General features: G+C 36.4%; 1 pseudogene; it reads right to left on the reverse strand.

Moving 5' to 3' along the window:
• Nucleotides 1–2,954: 2,954 nt before the first annotated feature.
• The window catches only part of LOC115838993 (14-3-3 protein zeta/delta pseudogene), a 40,912-nt pseudogene continuing 22,732 nt past the window's right edge, over nucleotides 2,955–21,134 (reverse strand).

Here is a 21,134-nt window from a genome sequence, read left to right on the forward strand (position 1 = left end):
TTTATATCAATAGTCAAATATTTCTATCTCTAAACCTATCTATATCCTCACACATACATATTTATACTTCTGTTGTACTACATCACAGTGAGAAAAAAAGTATTTCTTACTGTGGGTGGATCGAAGTTAAAAACATGTTTAAACACAACTATGGTATGTTTTTTAAACTGGAAGAGATTGTTACCTTGAATGGAAGTTTTCTTTGTTACTATCAGATGAGAATGGAAGCTCCGGATTAAAGATGAAACCAGTTTTTGAAAACAAATTAATTTTTTCTCATGTCTGAATTTTTGTGTGTAAATTTTGACCCTAATACACTAAAAATCGTTCAAGTTCTTGAGTTTGTGTATAATTTACTACTTAAAAATACAGTGCAGTCTAGATTATACCTTAACTATCTTCACCTTTTCTTGTATTTTGATAAGGCTTCTCAAGTGAAAGAAAGTAGTAGTGTTACAGGCACTTTATTAGGAATTGTTCTTAACCTGGGAAGTCCCCATAAATTTTGTGTGTTGCACTCTATATCATTTGCCATCAGAGACAGGGTGGAAAATGTTGATTCTTCTTGCATTAGGAATCTCTTAAATTCCCGTCAACCTTAGCCTATTTGTCTGTCTAAACCTGAGAGGGAAGGAAGCATGAGACAACTGTGGCAGGATAAAATAAGGGAGAGGTCCTTGGAATTCTGCCCGTCCTTCTCCTCACTAGTTGTCTTGAGATAATCAATGCCTACTCCCTCCTCTGGTGACACACTTGCTGGTATCAGTGTCTTCAGGACTTTAACACAACATATAGCAGTACTGCAGAGACAAAGAGCTGAGAAAAATAGGTAAAGATGAATTGGCCTCTGCCTTTCTAAATCCCCATGGATGATGAACTCCAACCTAAGCAGTGACTCCTCCCAAGGCTGCTTCTCTCTGGTTGTAGAGGGTAGAGCCTTGACCTGAAAGGTAAGGTTTCTGGTGCTTGAGGTTCTTCACACTAGCGTGCATCTATCTCCCACTATTCTTGAACTCACAGGGCTTGATACAAACGAGGGTCTGGTCTATAGCCAAATCATCTTTTCATCTTTGCTTGACCAAAGAAGTAAATATCCCCAGAGAAATATGAGTATTATTATTATTATTATATTATGACTATTATTAAAATATAATTGATTTATAGCATTGTACTAGTTTCAAGTGTACAATATAATGATTCAGTATTTTTATAGATTATACTCCATTTAGGGTTATTATAAAATATTGGCAATATTCTCTGTGCTGTACAATATATCTTCATATCTTATCTATTTTATACATCATAGTAGTATATACCTCTTCATTCTCTACCCCTATCTTGCCCCTTCCTCATCCCTTTTCCCGCTGGTAACCACTGTTTTTTTCTCTATATCTGTGAGTCTGTTTTTGTTTTGTTATATTATTCATTTGTTTTATTTTTTAGATTCTGCATATAAGTGAAAATATATGGTATTTGCCTTACTATACTTGGCATGTTACTCTTCTGACCAAATCTTGAAATAAATATATCAAGTTCTCTGGAAAATTTTCAGATTTTTTATTGAAGTTTGCATTGAATTTACAAATCAATTTGTCTTCCTATGAATGTATATGGTGTATCTCTCCATTTTTGTAGTCTCTTCTTCAATGTTTCTTAATAAAAGTTGTAAATTTTGCACAGTAAAAGGCCTGCCTGGTTTTACTAAAATTATCTCTAAGGTAGTAGATATTTTCTAATACTATTATAAAAATATTTTTACTATACTTCCCACTTATTTGTTGATAGAGTATGGAAATGTAGTTGGCTTTTGTATACTGTTATCCAGCTATCTTGAGAAAACTTTTCTGCCTTCTAATAATTTGTAGATTATTTTGAATTTTCTGTAAATGGTAACATGATTGATAAAGAAACAGTTTTATTTCCTCCTCTCTGATCCCCGTATCTCTAATTGTTCACCTTATTACACTGGCTATAATGTCAAATAAAAGTGAATAAAGGGACAATAGTGGGCAATCTTTTCTTTCTGAAAGTCCATTCATAAAACTTTTATTCTACTTACATTAACTTAATACATGCGTTCTTAAAAATTTAATTGATGTTGAAAACTTTATAAGAAATTAAGTAAACCTATCCATCATGTCAACTTATTTCTCTGTTAACTACTTTTACAGTCATTCAAGTACAGCACGAAAATGAAAAAAACCTAAAAAAAGTTAAATACAACTTTGTTTTACTACTGTGATTGACATTTATAAAGTGATGGATATTAGGAAATACATTTTTACTGCATCTTTAATTGTACATTTGCTCTTAGGTTGCCTAAAACATTTAGATACAAATAAGTGTAGCAAAAATAATGAAAGTAAAAAGCAGGCAACTTTACAAATTATGGAATATGAACCATTTGTGCCTTTATCCAAAGCAAACTGGGACACAACCTTCTCTAAAGGAACACTTCTGTAGATGTAGTCAAAAGTGTGCAAATTGAGGTTGTGTATTCCACAGATACACTTGGTTCAACATACACTATCCATTGGTATATATATATTTGTACTACAGCCTTAAACTCTAAATCTTAAAGGACCCACAGTAACGACACCTCTGTCTAGAACCAATTACCCCTTCTATCTCCCACCAGGCAGTTTTGTTTGCTTAGACATGGAAACAGTTTTCACACTGGCCCTTGTCAAGCCACAATGTACCAAAAGTACTATGCCAAGCATTAATAACTTGCATAAAAATTCCACATCACCATATTGAGTACCTCATAATGAAAACAGGTAAGTCCCTAAATGCTAACTGACCCTTCTCTTCTAGTATTAAACATAAAAACCACATGAGAAAGAAATTCAAATAGAAGTAATATAAAACTGTCACAAAGCATAAAAAACAGCTTGGATGAGAATGGTCTTTTGTAAATTTTACGGTGATGCAGACAAAAGTTGAAAGGCTGATTAATGTTCCCAACTTTCTCCTGCGTTGGCTTTGTCTTCTTGGGTATCCGATGTGCACAATGTTACGTTGTCTCTCAGTCACTGCATTATTAGCCTCCTGTCTTTGTATGACTCTTCACTTAATGTAGCAATGGTTTCATCCAAAGTTGTCTTTGAAAGAAAGCAGGCTTTCTCAGAGGAGTTCAGATCTCAAAATAGAATACAGGGAAATTAAGGACAGATCCAATGTGATAGGAGGAGTCCATTACATATCCTTTTTGCTGATTTCAAAAGCCTCTTGGTACGCTTGTTGTGACTGATCCACAAGCCCTTTCTTGTCACCAGTGGCAACCTCAGACATGTAACGGTAGCAGTCACCTTTCATTTTCAAATAGAAGTGTTTGCTCTCTGCTTGTGCAGCACTGGGATCAAGAACTCTTCCAAAAGAGACAGTACATCACTGCGGATGTACTCTAACCTTGGTCTCAACCTCCTCTCTTCACAAGTCATCTGTTGTTTTGTTCAGCATCTTCTGTCTTTAACTCAGTACTTGAGATGACTCTCCAAAATGGCCTACAAATTCTTACAACATTTTTATAAGGAACTGAGAGAAGATTACCCTCCCCATTGGATAATTCAGCTCCTTGCTTAGTTACAGACTTCATGCAGGCTGACGTGACATCACACTGCTCAGCCTGCTCAGCCAGTTTTGTTTCTGATCCAGCTTATTTTCATTCATGACTGGATGTTTATGTCCAAAGTGGCTGGTGGAAGATGGATGGGGGCTCAGCAGTGTCTGACTTTTTGTTTTCAAAGATACTTTTATCAGATTAATGATGTTCTCATCTATTCCTGAATTACTAAGAGGTTTTCTTTTTTAAGACATGAATTTAGGTTGAACTTTATCAAATACTTTCCCTGCACCTAACTGAAATAACCATATTGTTTTTCTCTTTTAATATCTTAATGTGGTGAATTATAGTCATGGATTGTTGAATCATAAGCCTGAGGAAGAGCAGTTTTATGCATTTTCTTTTCATATAATTTATTTTCTTTGTTATATGTACCCATACAAGTTTAATTGTAACCAAGCAGGGCCCTACTGGGCCTTCCTGGGACAGACCCCTCCCCCATATTCTCTGGTTTAGTTCCTCTCTTAAGTATTTAGGTAACAGTATCTGATGCACATTTCGAGAGTTGTTTTACAGTTACTAAAACCCCCACCAAAGGGAAGACATTAACTACTTGATGACCATGGGCACATAGCCTGCAGGCCTCCTGGAGACCAAGGATTGATAACGTTAGCCCCTGTGGCACTGCCCTGCTACCTCACCATCAACCAATCACAGGACTATGCTGGTTACATAACCTGGGACTCCCCTCCCTCACCTGGCCTTTAAAAACACTTTCCTGAAACATAGCAGGGATTTCTGGTATTTTGAACACTAGCTACCCTGGACTACTAGTTTGGCACGCTGCAATAAACGCTGCACTTTCCTTCACCACAACTCAGTGTCAGTAGATTGGCTCTACTGCGTGTGGGCGAACTGACATGTGTTTGGTTTGGTAACATACTTTTCAGTTCTTCTAAAATTTATTATAAAGTATACCATGCTATTTGTAGTAATTTAGGACTTTTTACTAAAAATTTATTGTTTAGGTTTATGTATATTATCACATTCATTCATTTTGACTGTTTCATATTTCATTGTGTAAGTAAATAATTTATTGTATGTTTGTTCATATCAATTATCAGAACTTTTTGTAAGCTATAGTAATAAAGATAGTATGTAGCTGGCACAGGAATAGAAAACTGGCCAATGGAATAGAGAACCAAGAACTAGACTCACCCATTCATAGAACTTTAACTACGTCAGAGATGTCCTGTCTCATCAGTAAGGAAGGGTGGGAGGATTCAATAAGTGAAACTGAAAAACCGGCTATCCACAAAAATAAAATCATTTCCAGAAAGATTAAGGATTTGAATATTAAAAACAAAACTGTGAGCATCTTAGTAGAACATATTGGTGAACATATTTTAGGCACAAAAATTATTGACAATATTTGATAATATTAAAATTAAGCAAATTGGTTCATCAACAAATACTCCTAAGTGAAACATAAGTTATGAATGAGAAGAAGCTATCAGCAATAAACACAGCCAACAAATAAATTTTATCAAGGCTAGTTAAAGAACTCCTACAAATTAGTAAGTAAAGCTACAACTCAAAGAAAACAATGGGGCAAAGGACATGAAAAAGCATTTCACAGCAGAGGAAATACATATCGCTAATAAATGAACTTCATCCATTGTCAGGGCAATGTAAATCAAGACTGCTATAAGATACCAGTGTAACGCTCATTAAATGAGCAGATATTTTAAAAGCTTGGAAGAACCCTGTGATAAATGGAATATTTCTGGCCATATCAGTAAACAAAGGATGTCACAGTCATCAACGATTGCAGCCCTCCAACATGAGCTGGTGAGCCCTGAGCAAACTCAGGGCTGAAAAGAATACCTGCCATCTAGCAGCCATCAGACTGCAGCCACTCCCTACAGTGAGCTCTCAGGAAACACAGGATGTGAAAACACAGAATACTGGCCCCAGATAGCTGAGGTTCATATCAAAGGAATGATTTCAGTGAGCCCAGACTCTTGCATCTTCCCATACGTAGAAAAGCGCTCAATTCCTTAACTTGAGATATCTGGTTTTCTTTAATTAACAATAATCTTTTGATGTACAGACTACCTGCCCTTTGTTACAAAATTTCTATATAGCCTGGCTCCCCCCACCCCCCCACCCCCCCGCCCCCCCCCCCCCGCCGCCTTCGCCTCCTTGGAGCAGTTTCTCAGAGATATCTGAAGCCCTGTCTCCCAGGCTGCAGTCCTCATTTTGCCTCAAATAAAACTTAACTCGCAACTCTCACTTTATGCATTTTTTTTAAAGTCAACATCTGTGTTGGAAGTGATATACACCTTAAATCTCTTATGCATTTCTGGTAGGAGTGCTAAGTGTTAAAAGCACCATGGTATTACCTTGTAAGTTTAGACTAGTAATACTAATCCTGTATATAAAGTCAAGAGAAACATATGTTTATATGTATGTTTATACATATATATATCAGAAGACATGTACAAGAATGTTCATAGCAAAACTGTTCATAATAGCAAAACCATAGAAAAAACTCAAATGTTCATTGGCAAGAGGGTAGATGAATTAATTGTGTACTTACATGATGGACTATAGAACAACATTCAAATTGAACAAATTATAGCAACACTGTATATGACTGTTAATTGCATGCTATTTAGTGAAAAAATATACTAAATTATTACATTATAGTACAATATCCTCCTTACTAGTGTTAAAAAAACTAAAATCATATACACTTTATGGAAACATGAAATAGTTAAAAAGAACATATGAAATGGAAAGCAAGAGAATGATGAACATAAGAATCAGGTGACAGTTTCTTTGGGTGAAAAGGATGAAAGAAATAGGAGAAAAACAGGGGGGAAAGCCATAGAGCTAGAAATGAGTTACCATGAAAAATCTGCTTTTAGTGTTTGTTTATGTAAAAGATTGTATCATCTGCAGAGACAATTTAACTTATTCCTTTCTGAATCAGATATATTTTATTTCTGTTTATTGATTAATTGCTCTGGCCAGAGACTCCAACCAAAAACTATTACAACTAATAAATGAATTCAGTAAAGTTGAAGGAAAAAAAATTAATATACAAAAATTAGTTACATTTTTATACACTAACAATGAACTATCTGAAAAAGAAATTAAGGATACAATGCCAATTACAATAGCATCAAAAAGAATAAAATACTTAAGAATACATTTAACCAAGGAAGTGGAAAATTTGTACAACTGAAAACTCTAAAACAGGGGTCCCTAACCTCCAGGCTGCGGACTGGTACCAGTCTGTGGCCTATTAGGAACCGGGCCGCAGGAGGTGAGCCACGGGCAGGCGAGTGAGCAAAACTTCATTGGCCACTCCCCATTGCTCGCATTACCACCTGAACAATTCCCCCCCACTTGTGGAAAAATTGCCTTCCATGAAACTGGTACCTGGTGCCAAAAAGGTTGGGGACCACTGCTATAAAACACTGATAAAAGAAAGATATAGGAATCAAAACAGTATGACACTGGCATAAAAACAGACACATAGACCAATGAAACAAAATAGAGAGACCAGAAATAAACTCATACGTATACAGCCAACAACAAAGGTTTCAAGAATACACAATAGGGGAAGTATGGTCTCTTCAATATATGGTGCTGGGAAAACTGGATACTCATATGCAAAAGAATGAAATTGAAACCTAATCTTACACCGTAAATAAAAATTAACTTGAAATGGATTAAAGACATACATGTAAGATCTGAAACCATGGAACTCCTTAAAGAAAACATAGGGGAAAATCTCCTTGACACTGGTCTTGGCAACAATATATATATATATTTTGATATGGCACCAAAAGCAGACAAGAAAAGCAAAAATTAAAAAGTGGGAATACATCAAGCTAAAAACCTCTGTACAGCAAAGGAAACAATCAGAAAAATGGAAAGGCAATGTATGGCATGGGAGAAGATATTTGCAAATCGTATATTTTTGATAAGAGGTTACAGTCCAAAATATATAAGGACCTCATATAATTCAATAGCAAACTAAACGATACAGTTAAAAAGTGAGCAAAGGACCTTACAGACATTTATCCAAATAAGACATACACATGGCCAACAGTTATATGAAAAGGTGCTGAAAATCACTAATCATCAGGAAAATGCAAATCAAATGAGATATCTCCTCATACCTGTTAGTATGGCTGTTATCGAAAAGACAGGAGATAAATATTGATGAGGGTGTGGAAAAAAGCAAACTCTTGTACACTTTTGGTGGGAATGTAAATTGGTACAGCCATAATGGGAAAAAAATATGGAAGTTCCTCAAAAATCAAAAATATAACTACACATGGCCCAGCAATCCCACTTCTGGGTATGTATCGAAAGGAAATGAAATCAGTGTCTTGAAGAGATATCTGTACCCCTAATTTCACTGCAGCATCATTCACAATAGCTAAGGTATGGAAACAACCTAAGTGTCTGTCAACAGATAAAGAAACTGTGGCGTGTGTGTGTGAATATACATATATGTATTTGTATATATATGCATATGTACATGTGTATATATATATATATATAATATACAATAGAATATTAATCACCCATAAAAAGAAGGAAATTCTTCTCTTTGCAACATGAATGAACCTGGGGGACATTATCCTAAGTGAAATAAGCCATACACGGAAAGACAAATACAGTATGGTCTCATTTATATGTGGAGCCTAAAAAAGTCAAACTCATAGAACCAGTGAGTAGAATGGTGATGGCCAGAGGCTGGGTGTTGGGGGAAATGGGGAGATATTGGTCAAAGGGTAAACACTTTCAGTTATAAGATGAATCAGCTCTGGGGATCTAATATACAGCCTGGTGATTATAGTTAATTATACAGTACTGTATACTTAAAACTTGCTAAGAGAGTAAATCTAAAGTGTTCTCATTGCACAAACAAAAAATGATAACTATATGAGTTTATGGATGTGTTAATTAACTTGATTGTGGTAATTATTTCACAATGTTATCATATATTAAGTCATCACATTGTGCTATCTAAAAATAAATGCACTTACTTTTCAGCCCACCCATTTCACTCCCAAGTATTTACCCAAGAGAAATGAAAAAAAGAAAAATGTGCAAATACTGGTTCATAAATATTCACAGAAATTTTATTTAGAATAGCCAAAAAAGCAGAAACAAACCAACTGTCTGCCAACAAGTAAATAAATTGTAGTACATCCATGTAATGGAATACTACCTAAAAAAATTAACTGTTGATACCTGCAACAACATGACTGAATTTCAAAAGAATTTTGATGAAATAAATCAGAAAAAAAGTACATACTATGTGATTCAATTTACATGAAATTCTTAAAGCATCTAAACTACAGTGAGAGAGTAGCTAAGTGGTTGCCAGGGCCTGGAGCTGAGGGAGGTGTATTGCCTTGCAAAAGAGGATCAGGGAGCTCTCTTTGGGATGATGATGGTCTTCTATGTCTAGGTTGTAATAATGGTTATCCAAGTCTACATATTTGTCAAAATTCATTGAACTGTATACTTACAATGAGTACATTTTCTTTTCTATAAATTGTACTCCAGTAAAATTGACAAAAAAAATATCACCTTCATTCTGGGTGGTATGTTCACAAATATGTATTATGTTAAACTAAACAAACAATCTAATCACATAAATTTAGTAAATATATACCTACACAATGGAAGGTCACAAATGTACAGTTGGATTATGATCGATCCTAGTCTGGACACTTGAGATCCTTTAAAATTTCGAAAAGAAACACATCTGCCCATGCACTCTCAATGCCTTTTAGAAAGTTTAAATAAAACTTTATTGGCATGTCTGAGAATTGATATGTGTTTAGAATATCTTTGATAGGAACATGTGTTATTATTTCCTTGATATTTGAAAACTTATTAGAGATACAAAGAAAATTACATGACTCTTCAGCTGCTATCTGCTATTAGTGTATTGAGAAAAACAGTGGATAATTTGTTTGCAGACAGAAGTCATGTCCGATCCTAGTTCTCTGGAGCTGTAAGGTGGAACCAGGGGTGGAGGAACAGGGAAGGGCAAGGAAGGGTCAGATACTCTCTTTGCTGGAATTCAGCATAGAAGCTGAAGCTTGATGTGCCAAAGGTCTGAAGCAGAAGGAAGTCAGAATGCCAACTCATGTAACCATCTTTCATTGGTTAGATTCCACTTATTTCTCTAAAAATTCAGATGGATAATCCTTGATCCCAGCCTAAACTACAGCCTTTTTTAAAAAAAAAATAGGAGATAGAAGTTTCCCTAATATACAAAGAATAGAGAACATGGTTGGAACTTGAAATTGCTAGTTTCTCTGAAAATGTCTGGACTTTATGCAATTATATAGACATCATTTCCTAAGAAATCCACATAGCAAACACTATAATTTCTCTGACACTGCCGATTAATAGAGACAATTATACTATGGCTCCAACCCATTAATTAGTTCTCAGATATCATCCAGATTGTTTCCTGTACTGACATCCATGGCCATGCTTCTTGCTTGAGAGGTAGTAGAAGGCAAACACTGAAGGTGCAAGTTCAGGACTCAGATAGACCTGGGTTTATATTCTAACTCTTCACTTAGTAACTATTTGACATTGAGAATGTGACAACTTTTCTATGCCCTGTTTCCCTCATTTGTAATATCAAGAGAATAATAGTAAGAACAATAAATTTTGGAAAGGTTTTTATATCTTTATAGTGTTTAATGAATTAATATATGCAGGCACTTTTAGAGCTCAACATATGACAGCTATAAAGAATGTATTTTAAATATTTTTGTTCCAAGAAAATGTTTATGTAGTGAGATTTTGTTCAACCAGTTTGTCCTGAAAGACGAATTTTCTACCCAAAAGAGGCTGGATTCAAGATCCTTCTCACTTTAGAAAATAACCTGTAGAAATAGATTCTCAGTGGACCCACATGTGTTTGGAAACCTATATCTCAAACTGAAAATGATTAACTGAAGAAAGAACAAGCTTGTTTTTATTTCTTGAAGAGGTATCACCAGCCCTGAGTGTAACTCTGATCATTCTCACTAATACTCTGTCTATTCTTGTCAAGCAGAAGAAAATGTGGTAGGCTGGGGCTGGTGATTTACTCAGATCACTCAGATCTCCATTTGACAGGCACTTCTTATCTCTCTCTATTTTTGTTCCCTGTGCAATTTTGGAATGGCATCTATGTATTTTCCTTCTTTTCAGTTAAAAACAAAACTGAACTAAATTAAAGTAAGCTAAATTAAACTAAACAGAACAATACAAGCATTCCCCTCCCAAACAAAAACAGCTTGGAACATGTTCTTGTATATCATGATATAACCAGAAAGTTTTCTTCCATACCAGTATCTGTGATTCTAAAGAAAAAGAGCATTGACCAAGGGTTAGGGAATATTACAAGAAATTTTAGAGTGTTGGGACTTTCCAGATGATGCTGATTTATTACCATCACTAAACAGAATAAGTTTTATTATCCAGAGCTGGAATGTCCTACCATCCTATATGGTCTACTTAAGAGAGTAATGCTGATTATACATGACGCAGTTATATATACCCTTAGTCAGCATTGTTTTGGCATGAGAACCAATTTATGGAAAACAAAGTCATTTAAAATGATATTTACAAATGAAAGTAGTCTTAAAAATGTATCTTTTAAAAAAATGATAAATGTTCACTTAAAAACATCCAAACTATATACTTCCAACTACAATAAAAATCACCAACACCCAGAAACAGCGACAAAAACACATTAATTGTATTTTACTTCATTGAATTCCAAGAGGAAAGGGTATGTTTATACAACTTGCACTACCTATTTTATTGTGCAAAATAATTACAATGAGAAAACAATTTTTTTTCCTATTAGAGAAGTAGCAAGAGGGAGGCAGCTTTCTAAGAAGCTCACATCCTGATATTAAATTGATTATTTTCTGAATCTATATGATCTCTCTTTGACAGTTAGTTGGTCACTGCTGATATATAGCTATAGATTACACAATTACATTCTTAGTCTTAGTTTTGCTTCTTTGTTTAATTAGTTGAATCTCATTGCCAGTCAGGACCAGGAGCTTCAAGGTTTACTCTTCTTATTTAAGTCAAACTGTCCTACAGGCAATTCAGTGATGGCCTTTTCTATGAGAACAGGGTCTTCTGGGGAATCTAACGCACAGCATGCTGATTATAGGTAATAATACTGTATTGTGTGCTTGAAATTTTCTAGGAGATTGTATCTTAAGTGTTCTTGCCACACACACACACACACACACACACACGCACGCACACATAACTAGGTGAGATAATGGATATGTGGTAATCATTACACAATGTGTGCATATATCAAAATATCAACTGTACAGCTTAAATACATATAATTTTTATTTGTCAATTATATCTTAATAAAGCTAGAAAAAATAGGGCCACAAACCATAATTTACAATTATTGAAAGATCAAGCCTTAGCCTTTCTATATTGAAGTTTTTGTTTAAAGGAGAATCACAAGGCTTTTAAATATTTAAGATGTCTCTAAAAGAAGGAAGCAGAAAGACACAAATCACAACTTAAAGCCCTGAGGCTGATTAAGACCAAGCTGAGGAAGCATTCTATTTCCTTTCTCAAATCCTAACCTTTTTCTCCTAGTTTTATCTTCTTAGGGTGCTGTGCCTTGGTCTTCAGATCACCGAAATTCTGATTTACTAATTTTATATGCCATTTTTGATCACCTTTTTTCTATAGTACAACATCTCTGATTCCCCTGCCTCCTTCCACCTCCCCTTCCAGGCTTAGAAGGGTGATGCAGATCCAGTATTCTATTAAAGAAGAATATACAGACAGGTTAAACTAGACAGTTGAACATATATACTATGCATTTTTTACTGCTCTAAAATAGCGATTAACAGAATATCTCACTTTGCACCAGGAGTTGTGTTATATATTTAAAACAAAACATCGTAAACAAATCTGGGGTTTTATTATGAGCCACCATTTACTGAATTTATGACTTTGAACAGTTCTTTTACTTTTCTGAACTTCAGTTGCCATGTTGGTAAAATGAGAAAAAAATCTAAATATATTTACTTGGTAAGATTACGTATACTCATTTTGCAAATAATATATGCAAAAATATCTGGTATTCTAAAAGTAAGTCTCCCATTTCCAGGATTTTCTATGATGAAACTAATTTATATTTTCATAAACCACTGTTTTAGCTTTTGACTGAAAATAATTAAATTCCAATTTTAAGGAAAGTATCTTAAATCCAATTCCAGCACCTTGATTACCAAAGCAAAAACTGAGTTCTAGAACTATCAGGTGATGGCAAGTGAATCAACTCCTTTTTACTGGATTGTTTTCTGGTTAAGTTAACACCTATTTCAAAACTTATCCAGAATTTTTGCCTTTTGGCTTTGACACTGAACTTAAAGTGGTGATATTTCAGGGAACACTGAAATGCAAAGGACGCTAGGTTGCATTTACTTTAAGGTTCATTCACAGTGACTTTTACATGACTTGTTAGACATTAGCCTCCCTGTTTTGAAAAGGCCAGGTACATCAGGGTCAGTGCAGAGGGTGATCACCATTAGCCTGCACTTTGTCACTGTCATCCAGCTGCTGAATGGCTGCATTTTACATTCCACAGGTAATGGAGGATGTCAGAGCTATTTCAACTCCTATACAAGTCAGAAGTTAACTGAGGACTCAGGGTTTCTGATTTTAGTAAGAAAGACTTTTTCTGCGCAAGTCACTCAAATAACCTACGCTTGATTTTCAATGGGAATATAGTAATTATTGTCTGTGAGTGCATTTCATTAACCTATTAATGAACTCTATGGTAGAATGAGATCAGGATTTAGTATGTACATTTGTAAGTAATTATAGGACAGGCACAAACTTTGCTTCAAATATTTGCTTTAAACTGGATTTGAACCAAGATTAAATATCATTATAAGAAGCATGTTGTGTTGCCTTTCATTCTTTATATCAACCTATTAGTATACGTGGTTTCAGAAATTAAGTTATAGCATGCTCACTCAAGACTGCACTGATCCCACTTGCTCTTAGCTAAAGCCCAGCCTAACAGGCTGCAGCATCCAAACACTGACAGTTTTATTTGGGCTTTGAGCAGAGATTTTATTTCACTTCATTACATCTTATCACACTTTACATTTTTTATTCCACCATGGCAGGCTCATCCTCCTTTCACACTACCAGAGGCTACCAATTGGTAATAAATCTCAGCTTCCAACCCACTCAAAAGAGGAGAAATCAAATGAGTAAAAAAGAAAGTAGACCATAGCCACTGCCTCCATTCACACTCATAGATTTTCTGCAAACTTAGGGGATTTGTTAAGGTCCTATGTGTACCATTTAAGGATAACCATGAATTGTATGTAAGGAGACTTGGATTTTAAAAAATTAAAAAAAAATTTTTTTGAAGTATAGTTGATTTACAATGTTGTGTTAATTACTGCTGTACAGCATATGATTCAGTTATACATATATATACACTCTTTTTTATATTCTTTTCCATTATGTTTTATCATAGGATATTGAGTATAGTTCTCTGTGCTGTACAGTAAGATGTTGTTGTTTATCTAGTCTATATATAAAAGCTTACATCTGCTAACCCCAACCTCCCACTCCATCCCTCCTCCAAACTCTCTCCCTTGGCAACCACCAGTGTGTTCTCTATGTTTGTGATTCTGTTTCTGTTTCATAGGTAGTTCATTTGTGTCGTATTTTAGATTTCACGTATAAGTGATATCATATAGTATTTGTCTTTCTCTTTCTGACTTACTTCACTTAGCATGATAATCTCTAGTTGCAAAGAGACTTGGATTCTATTTCTGACCCTGGAATTCACTAACTGAAAACATTAACATTTCTGGTATTAATATGTCCATATTTATAAATTAAAAATAGACCAGATAATTTCTGTCACTTTCTGTTTGAAAAATATACCTTCAAACAATGAGAGAAGAAACATTTACTTTTGAGTAAATCACTGTGTACATGCTCTTGATTCTCAATTAGTAGAAGAATAACAGACTTTTTAGCTCTTGGTACTTTTTTTTTTTTTTTTTTTGCGGTATGCGGGCCTCTCACTGTTGTGGCCTCTCCCGTTGCGGAGCACAGGCTCCAGACGCGCAGGCTCAGCAGCCATGGCTCACGGGCCCAGCCGCTCCGCGGCATGTGGGATCTTCCTGGACTGGGGCGCGAACCCGTGTCCCCTGCATCGTCAAGCGGACTCTCAACCACTGTGCCACCTGGGAAGCCCCTCTTGGTACGTTTTGATAGTAATATTGCTTTAAAAATAAATACGTGCTTTTTTGTTTGTTTTCCTTTTTTTTCTTTCTTTTCTTTTTATTGTATCTATATGAGAAGATAAATGTTAGCTGAATCCATTGTGGTAATCATTTCACAATTTATATAAATCAAACGATCATTATGTATACCTTAAACTTTTACAGTGATATATGTCAATTATTTTTCAATAAAACTGGAAAAACAATAATTAGATAACTTAAATAGTCCACTATCTATTAAAGATAACCTATGCACAAAGAACATTCCAAGTGAGATGTCTTCACTTACTAATTCTATCAAATGTTTGTACCATGCTACAAAAACTCCTCCAGATATTTGAAGGAGAAATACTTCCTAGGTTATGAGGCCACTGTTATTCAAAGATATTACAAGAAAACTATAAGTCAATATTCCTCGTAAACATAGATGCAAAAAACCTTAAAAATAAACATCATATTCTGCAAGCAGAAAATGTGATCCTCAAAGGATATCTTGGTGGCTGGAGCAATTTCCCAAACTCAATCAGCTGAAAACTCCCGGGATTCAAGAGGAGTTTAGACTTCAAATTCTATTTGCTAATTTTGTCTTTAATCTTATCTCCCCAAAATGACTGTAAATACTTTGTAAATACAAAGTATTTTGTAAAATGAAGTTGGGGATCATATCATATCTTCGACTTAAGTTTTTACCACTAACATAGCAATTAAGCATTTAAGTAATATTTGTTCAGTAGTTTGATAGTCACAAATGTAGAAATCAATTGCGTCTAACAGAAGAATTTAATACACACTGGGGTGTTGATACTGATCTCAGTCTAAGACAGTTATCTTAATCTAGCTAATGGCAGCTCCTCTTTCTATATGAATATAGATTTTGATGCAAACTTTTAATTTAAATATATCTTCAAAAAGTGTAGAATAAAAGCGTGTATCAGAATAAATTTTATAAAGTGAACAAACCCATGTGACCATCACCCAGATTAAAAACAAAGCACTGTCCAGATCCCAGAAGCCCTCTTTTGTGCCCTTATAGTTATTAAGCCTCTAAGAGTAACCACTCTCCTGACTTCTGACACCATAGGCTAAGTTTGTCTGTTTTGGAAACTTTTATCAGTAAAATCATAACATTTGCACTCTTTCGGGTCTAGTTTCTTTTACTGTCCATTAGGTTTATCCATGTTGTTGTATAAAGTTATAATTTGTTCATCCTCACTGCTAAATAGTATTTATTGTATACATATACAACTATTTATTTATCCAGTCTACTATTAGATTGTTGGGTAGCTTACAATTTGGGGATATTATGACAGTGCCATTGTAAACATTCCTGTATATGTCTCTTGGGGCATACACTTACACATTTCTATAGAGTTTCTACCAAGGAATGGAATACCTGGATCAAGAATGTGTATATGCTTAGCTTTAGTAGATACTGTCAAGCATTTTTCCAGTGTATAGTTCCACCAACAATGTGTGAGAGTTCCAGTTGCTCTACATCTTCACCAACGTTTGGAATTGTTATCTATTGGGTTTTTTTGTTGTTGTTGTTATCTATTTGTATTTATTTATTTATTTTTAACATCTTTATTGGAGTATAATTGCTTTACAAAGATGTGTTAGTTTCTGCTTTATAACAAAGTGAATCAGTTATACATATACAGATGTTCCCATATCTCTTCCCTCTTGAATCTCCCTCCCTCCCACACTCCCTATCCCACCCCTCTGGGTGGTCACAAAGCACCGAGCTGATCTCCCTGTGCTATGCAGCTACTCCCCACTAGCTATCTATTTTACATTTGGTAGTGTATATATGTCCATGCCACTCTCTCACTTTGTCACAGCTTACCCTTCCCCTTCTCCATATCCTCAAGTCCATTTTCCAGTAGGTCTGTGTCTTTATTCCTGTCTTGCCCCTAGGGTTCTTCATGACCATTTTTTTTTTTTTTAGATTCCACATATATGTGTTAGCATACAGTATTTGTTTTTCTCTTTCTGACTTACTTCACTCTGTATGACAGACTCTAGGTGCATCCACCTCACTACAAATAACTCAATTTTGTTTCTTTTAATGGCTGAGTAATATTCCATTGCATATATATGCCACATCTTTTTTATCCATTCATCAGTTGATGGACACTTATGTTGCTTCCACATCCAGGCTATTGTAAATAGAGTTGCAATGAACATTGTGGTACATGACTCTTTTTTTTTTTTTTTTTTTTGTGCGGTACTCGGGCCTCTCACTGCTGTGGCCTCTCCCGCTGCAGAGCACAGGCTCCAGATGCGCAGGCTCAGTGGCCATGGCTCATGGGCCCAGCTGCTCCCTGGCATGTGGGATCCTCCTGAACCGGGGCACAAACCCACATCCCCTGCATTGGCAGGCAGACTCTCAACCACTGTGCCACCAGGGAAGCCCCCAAAACCCACCTTTTTTTATCTGCTCTGAGATGATGGAGCTTTAAGCACTTTTCTTCTTTGTTGTCAGCGCAATATTAAGCATTTTCGGTACAGGGCCCTAGAGGGACCTTGTGGGAGGAAGGGCCTTCTCTTTCTGATTCCAGGGTGCTGACTGGCATCTTTCTCCTGGTGTGTTTATTATGGTCTGTACATAGGTGCTGCCTTGCTGATGCTGGGTTCTCAACGTGGTGTCCCAACTCCCTCTGTGTCTACTAGCCATCCTCTGCCCTCTTGCACCCCAGAGGGGTGTGTCCTGCTTGCCCAGTGACTACAACTACACTTTCTGAATGAAGTCTGAACCCCAGTCTTGGGGAGGGGCATCCCCTGCCAAGTTTGTCTTCCTGTACACCTCCCTTAGCCCTACAGTTTTCTTCAGAATTCTAGTTACGTGTTTGTAACTATTCCTCTGTTAGAGTTGTTTTGGACCCTGGCTGATATACCTTACAAAGCACAGATCCCTCATTTAGCCCCAGAGGCACGTAATTTCCTAATTCATTTATAATTGTTTTCTTGAGTTCCATGTAGCTTTGCTACAAAGGAAAAAATGTATAAATATTTTTTCAATGCTAAAAATGAAAGATACCCTGCTAGTATCTTTCAAATAGTTCAAGTGGGTATGAGGGGTTTGCATATGCAAATATGCTGGCAATAAACATGTGTGTTACATGAGTAGATGCCTGCAGAGCCAGAGGGCAGCTGGGCACACATGCGCTTGTACACTTCATGGGAAGGACTCCAACTTTTGACTCCAGCTGAGGCTTGCTGGGTGAGGAGTTTCCATTCTCTTGGTGGGGAAGGCTTGATGTTGGGTTTCATCACATTTTTAAACATAGTTTCATTGTGCCTTTTTTAGAACTTCATATAAACACAGTATCTATAATCTTTTGTTACTTTCTTTTGTTCAAAATGATGTCTTTTAGATACACTAATGTTGCTATCTCTGAGATCTGCTCTATTTATATACAGCCTATGTATTTCCCATTCTCATATTGTTGGGCATTTGGATTGTTTCCAGTATTTGACAACTATGAACAATTGTGCTCTAAACGTTCTTGTACCTATTGCAAATAAGTATTTTTATCTCTATGACCTATGCACGGGGTGAAATTTCTGAATCAAAGGGAATAAATACATCTTCAATATTTCTAGATTATGGTATATTGTTTACCAAAGAGATTGCACCAGTTTACAATCCCTCTAGCCATATATGAAAATTCTTGCAGCTTCTACATGCTCGTCAACACATCTTAGTATTAAGAAAAATGTTATGATTTAGCATTTTCCTGACTTCTAAAGTTTAGTGCTTTTGCCTATGTTTGTTAGTAATTTGGGTTTCTTTTTTGTGAAATACTCCTTTAAATCTTTAACCTATTTTTCTATTGGTTGTCTGATTTTTTTATGCATTTTCTTCCTTACCAGAAATAATCTGGTTAAAAGTCCTTTATCAGCTACACGTATTGCAAATACCTCCTTCCATCCTATGGCTCTTCACTTTTTTTTTTTTAATGGTGTCTTTTGAAGATGGCAAAATTATGATTGTAATTTTCACATAGTTGAATTTATTAATATTTTTCTTCATGGTCACTGCAGGTTTTAAATCTACCTGGAATTGAATTTTTTATATGGCATGAATGCTCTTGCTATTATGGCATAATTTCTGAAAATCAAATATATACAAGGTCACTGTTACCGTTTAGTTTTCATATCTACAGTTTGGGGAAATGTAGCCTGATGTAGAATAATGCTGAATCTGGGGAAACGCCTTTTCTATAAAGAAACCAGTAATTAAGCTCTTACTGATTTCAGACACAATCGGAAGTGTTTTACTTAACCTCAAAAAAACTGATTTTATAGATAAACCAATTAACAGAGAGTTTGAGGTGATTGGCCAAGGTCACACAGTAATATCAATTTGAGCGAGGATTCAAATTTTTACCGTTTAATTCAAAAGCTTCTATTACCAAATTAGATGCAAAGCCTCCTCTCTCAGGGCCTAAACTAACCCGAAGCCCCCCTGGTGGGTCAGGGTGCTCTCCCCCCGCACCCCCAGGTTCACGCTGCCAGTAACAAAACTGAGTTTGGTTCAAGCAAGACAGGCTTTTATTCAATGGCCAGAGAATGGAGAAGGGGAACTCACGCCCTAAAGGCACCTTCTTCACAAAGGGAGGAAAGTGGGGGACTTTTAAGGGGTAAGAGGCAGCTGCATCTTCAGAAACTGGGGAAAAGGGCGGAGAGTTCTAGGAACAGCCGAGGCATGCGCAGTCCTTCAGGCTCCCTTGCATTCCACTGGGCATGAATTGTGCCTAGCACAGTACAAATCCCGGCTTTGGGCAGAGATCTTGGCACAGTAATGAAGCAAAGGTAACTCTCGATACCCAGGTTTCACCCGCGCAGGCGCCTTCCCGTGGTCAAGTCCGAGCTGGTTCCAGACGGTTGACCACTGCATATCTCTCAAAGTACAGCCGCCAAACGTCTCTGCCAAACACCAGGTACTTGGAAACCAACACAGAGATAAATCAGGGCAGGAAAACAACGACCTTTAGCCTGCTTTGCCTGCTGTCTTGGATCTAGCCTGTTCAGTCTGATTTTGTTGGGGGGCTTTGTGGTTGATAAAGAACAACTAGCCTGTATGATTAAAAACAGTTTCTATGCCTGGGCTTCATAGTATGGGTAACACTTCTGCTACAGTCTTTCTAGGCATAGAGGTGTGTGTGTGTGTGTGTGTGTGTGTGTGTGTGTGTGTGTGTGTTCCCTTCGTATTTCCTTTGCTTTTCCGTGTCTTTAATTTGAAATTCGGATTTTCCTGGGATCATAAACGATCTCTGATTCCCATTCTGACTTTCGCCTATACTCAGTTACTCCACTTTCCTTATAAATATTTTCTTATGTTTGTTACAGAACCAAACTTGGGTTTGCTCACCCAATAGGCAGCAAAGCCAATCTGCTGACACCAGGTTTAATGCAAGGTGTCCAACACGGGGCCAAGAGAGGAGAATGAGGAGCTCATGCTCAAAAGATCTGAACTCCTTGATGGCTTTCAGGGAAGGGTGTTTAAAGGCAACATTAACGGTGAGGGTTATAGGGTGCCTGATCAGCTGTGGATACTCATCTGATTGGTTGGTGGTGAGGTAACCCGATGGTGTTTTGGGACTTCATCGACCTTCTGGTTCCAACCAATCTGGAGTCTATGTGCTTGTCATCGGGTGCAATTACCTTTTTCCACCTGGTGGGGGTTTCATATGTTTGCTCCTTTCTTTTGGCCGCACCCTGCAGCATGTGGGATCTTAGTTCCTGACCAGGGATTGAACCCGAGCCCCCTGCGTTGGAAGCGCAGAGTCTTAACTACTGGACGCCCCCTGGTGGGGGTTTTAGTATCTGCACAACAACTCAAAGATTTGCCTCAGAATATTATCTACAGCCCTTGAGGAGGAACTAAAAGTCCTTAACTTTGTTTTATGGCTAAACTATTTTTATTTTATCTTGCTTGTTTTTCCTTCGTTTCTGCATTTTCTCACTTCTCTGATTAAATTTGCTCTTTGGAACTCGAAGAAGGCCTAGGAGACTAAAGCTTTTCTATAAACAAGAGGCAGGGGAAAAAGGGGTTCTATCCCTGGGAAGGCCTCGTGGGGTCCTGCTTCAGCTTCATGTTTTCAAAATGGTCAGTCTCCTATGCAGAATTAAGCTTCTCTCTCTTTGTTTACATCACATTCTCTTTCAATAAAAATGTTTTATTCAGGAAATATAGAAATTTGACAACTTTCTGA

Source organism: Globicephala melas, chromosome 6 (assembly GCF_963455315.2).
Source record: "Globicephala melas chromosome 6, mGloMel1.2, whole genome shotgun sequence".
Classification (NCBI taxonomy): Eukaryota; Metazoa; Chordata; class Mammalia; order Artiodactyla; family Delphinidae; genus Globicephala; species Globicephala melas.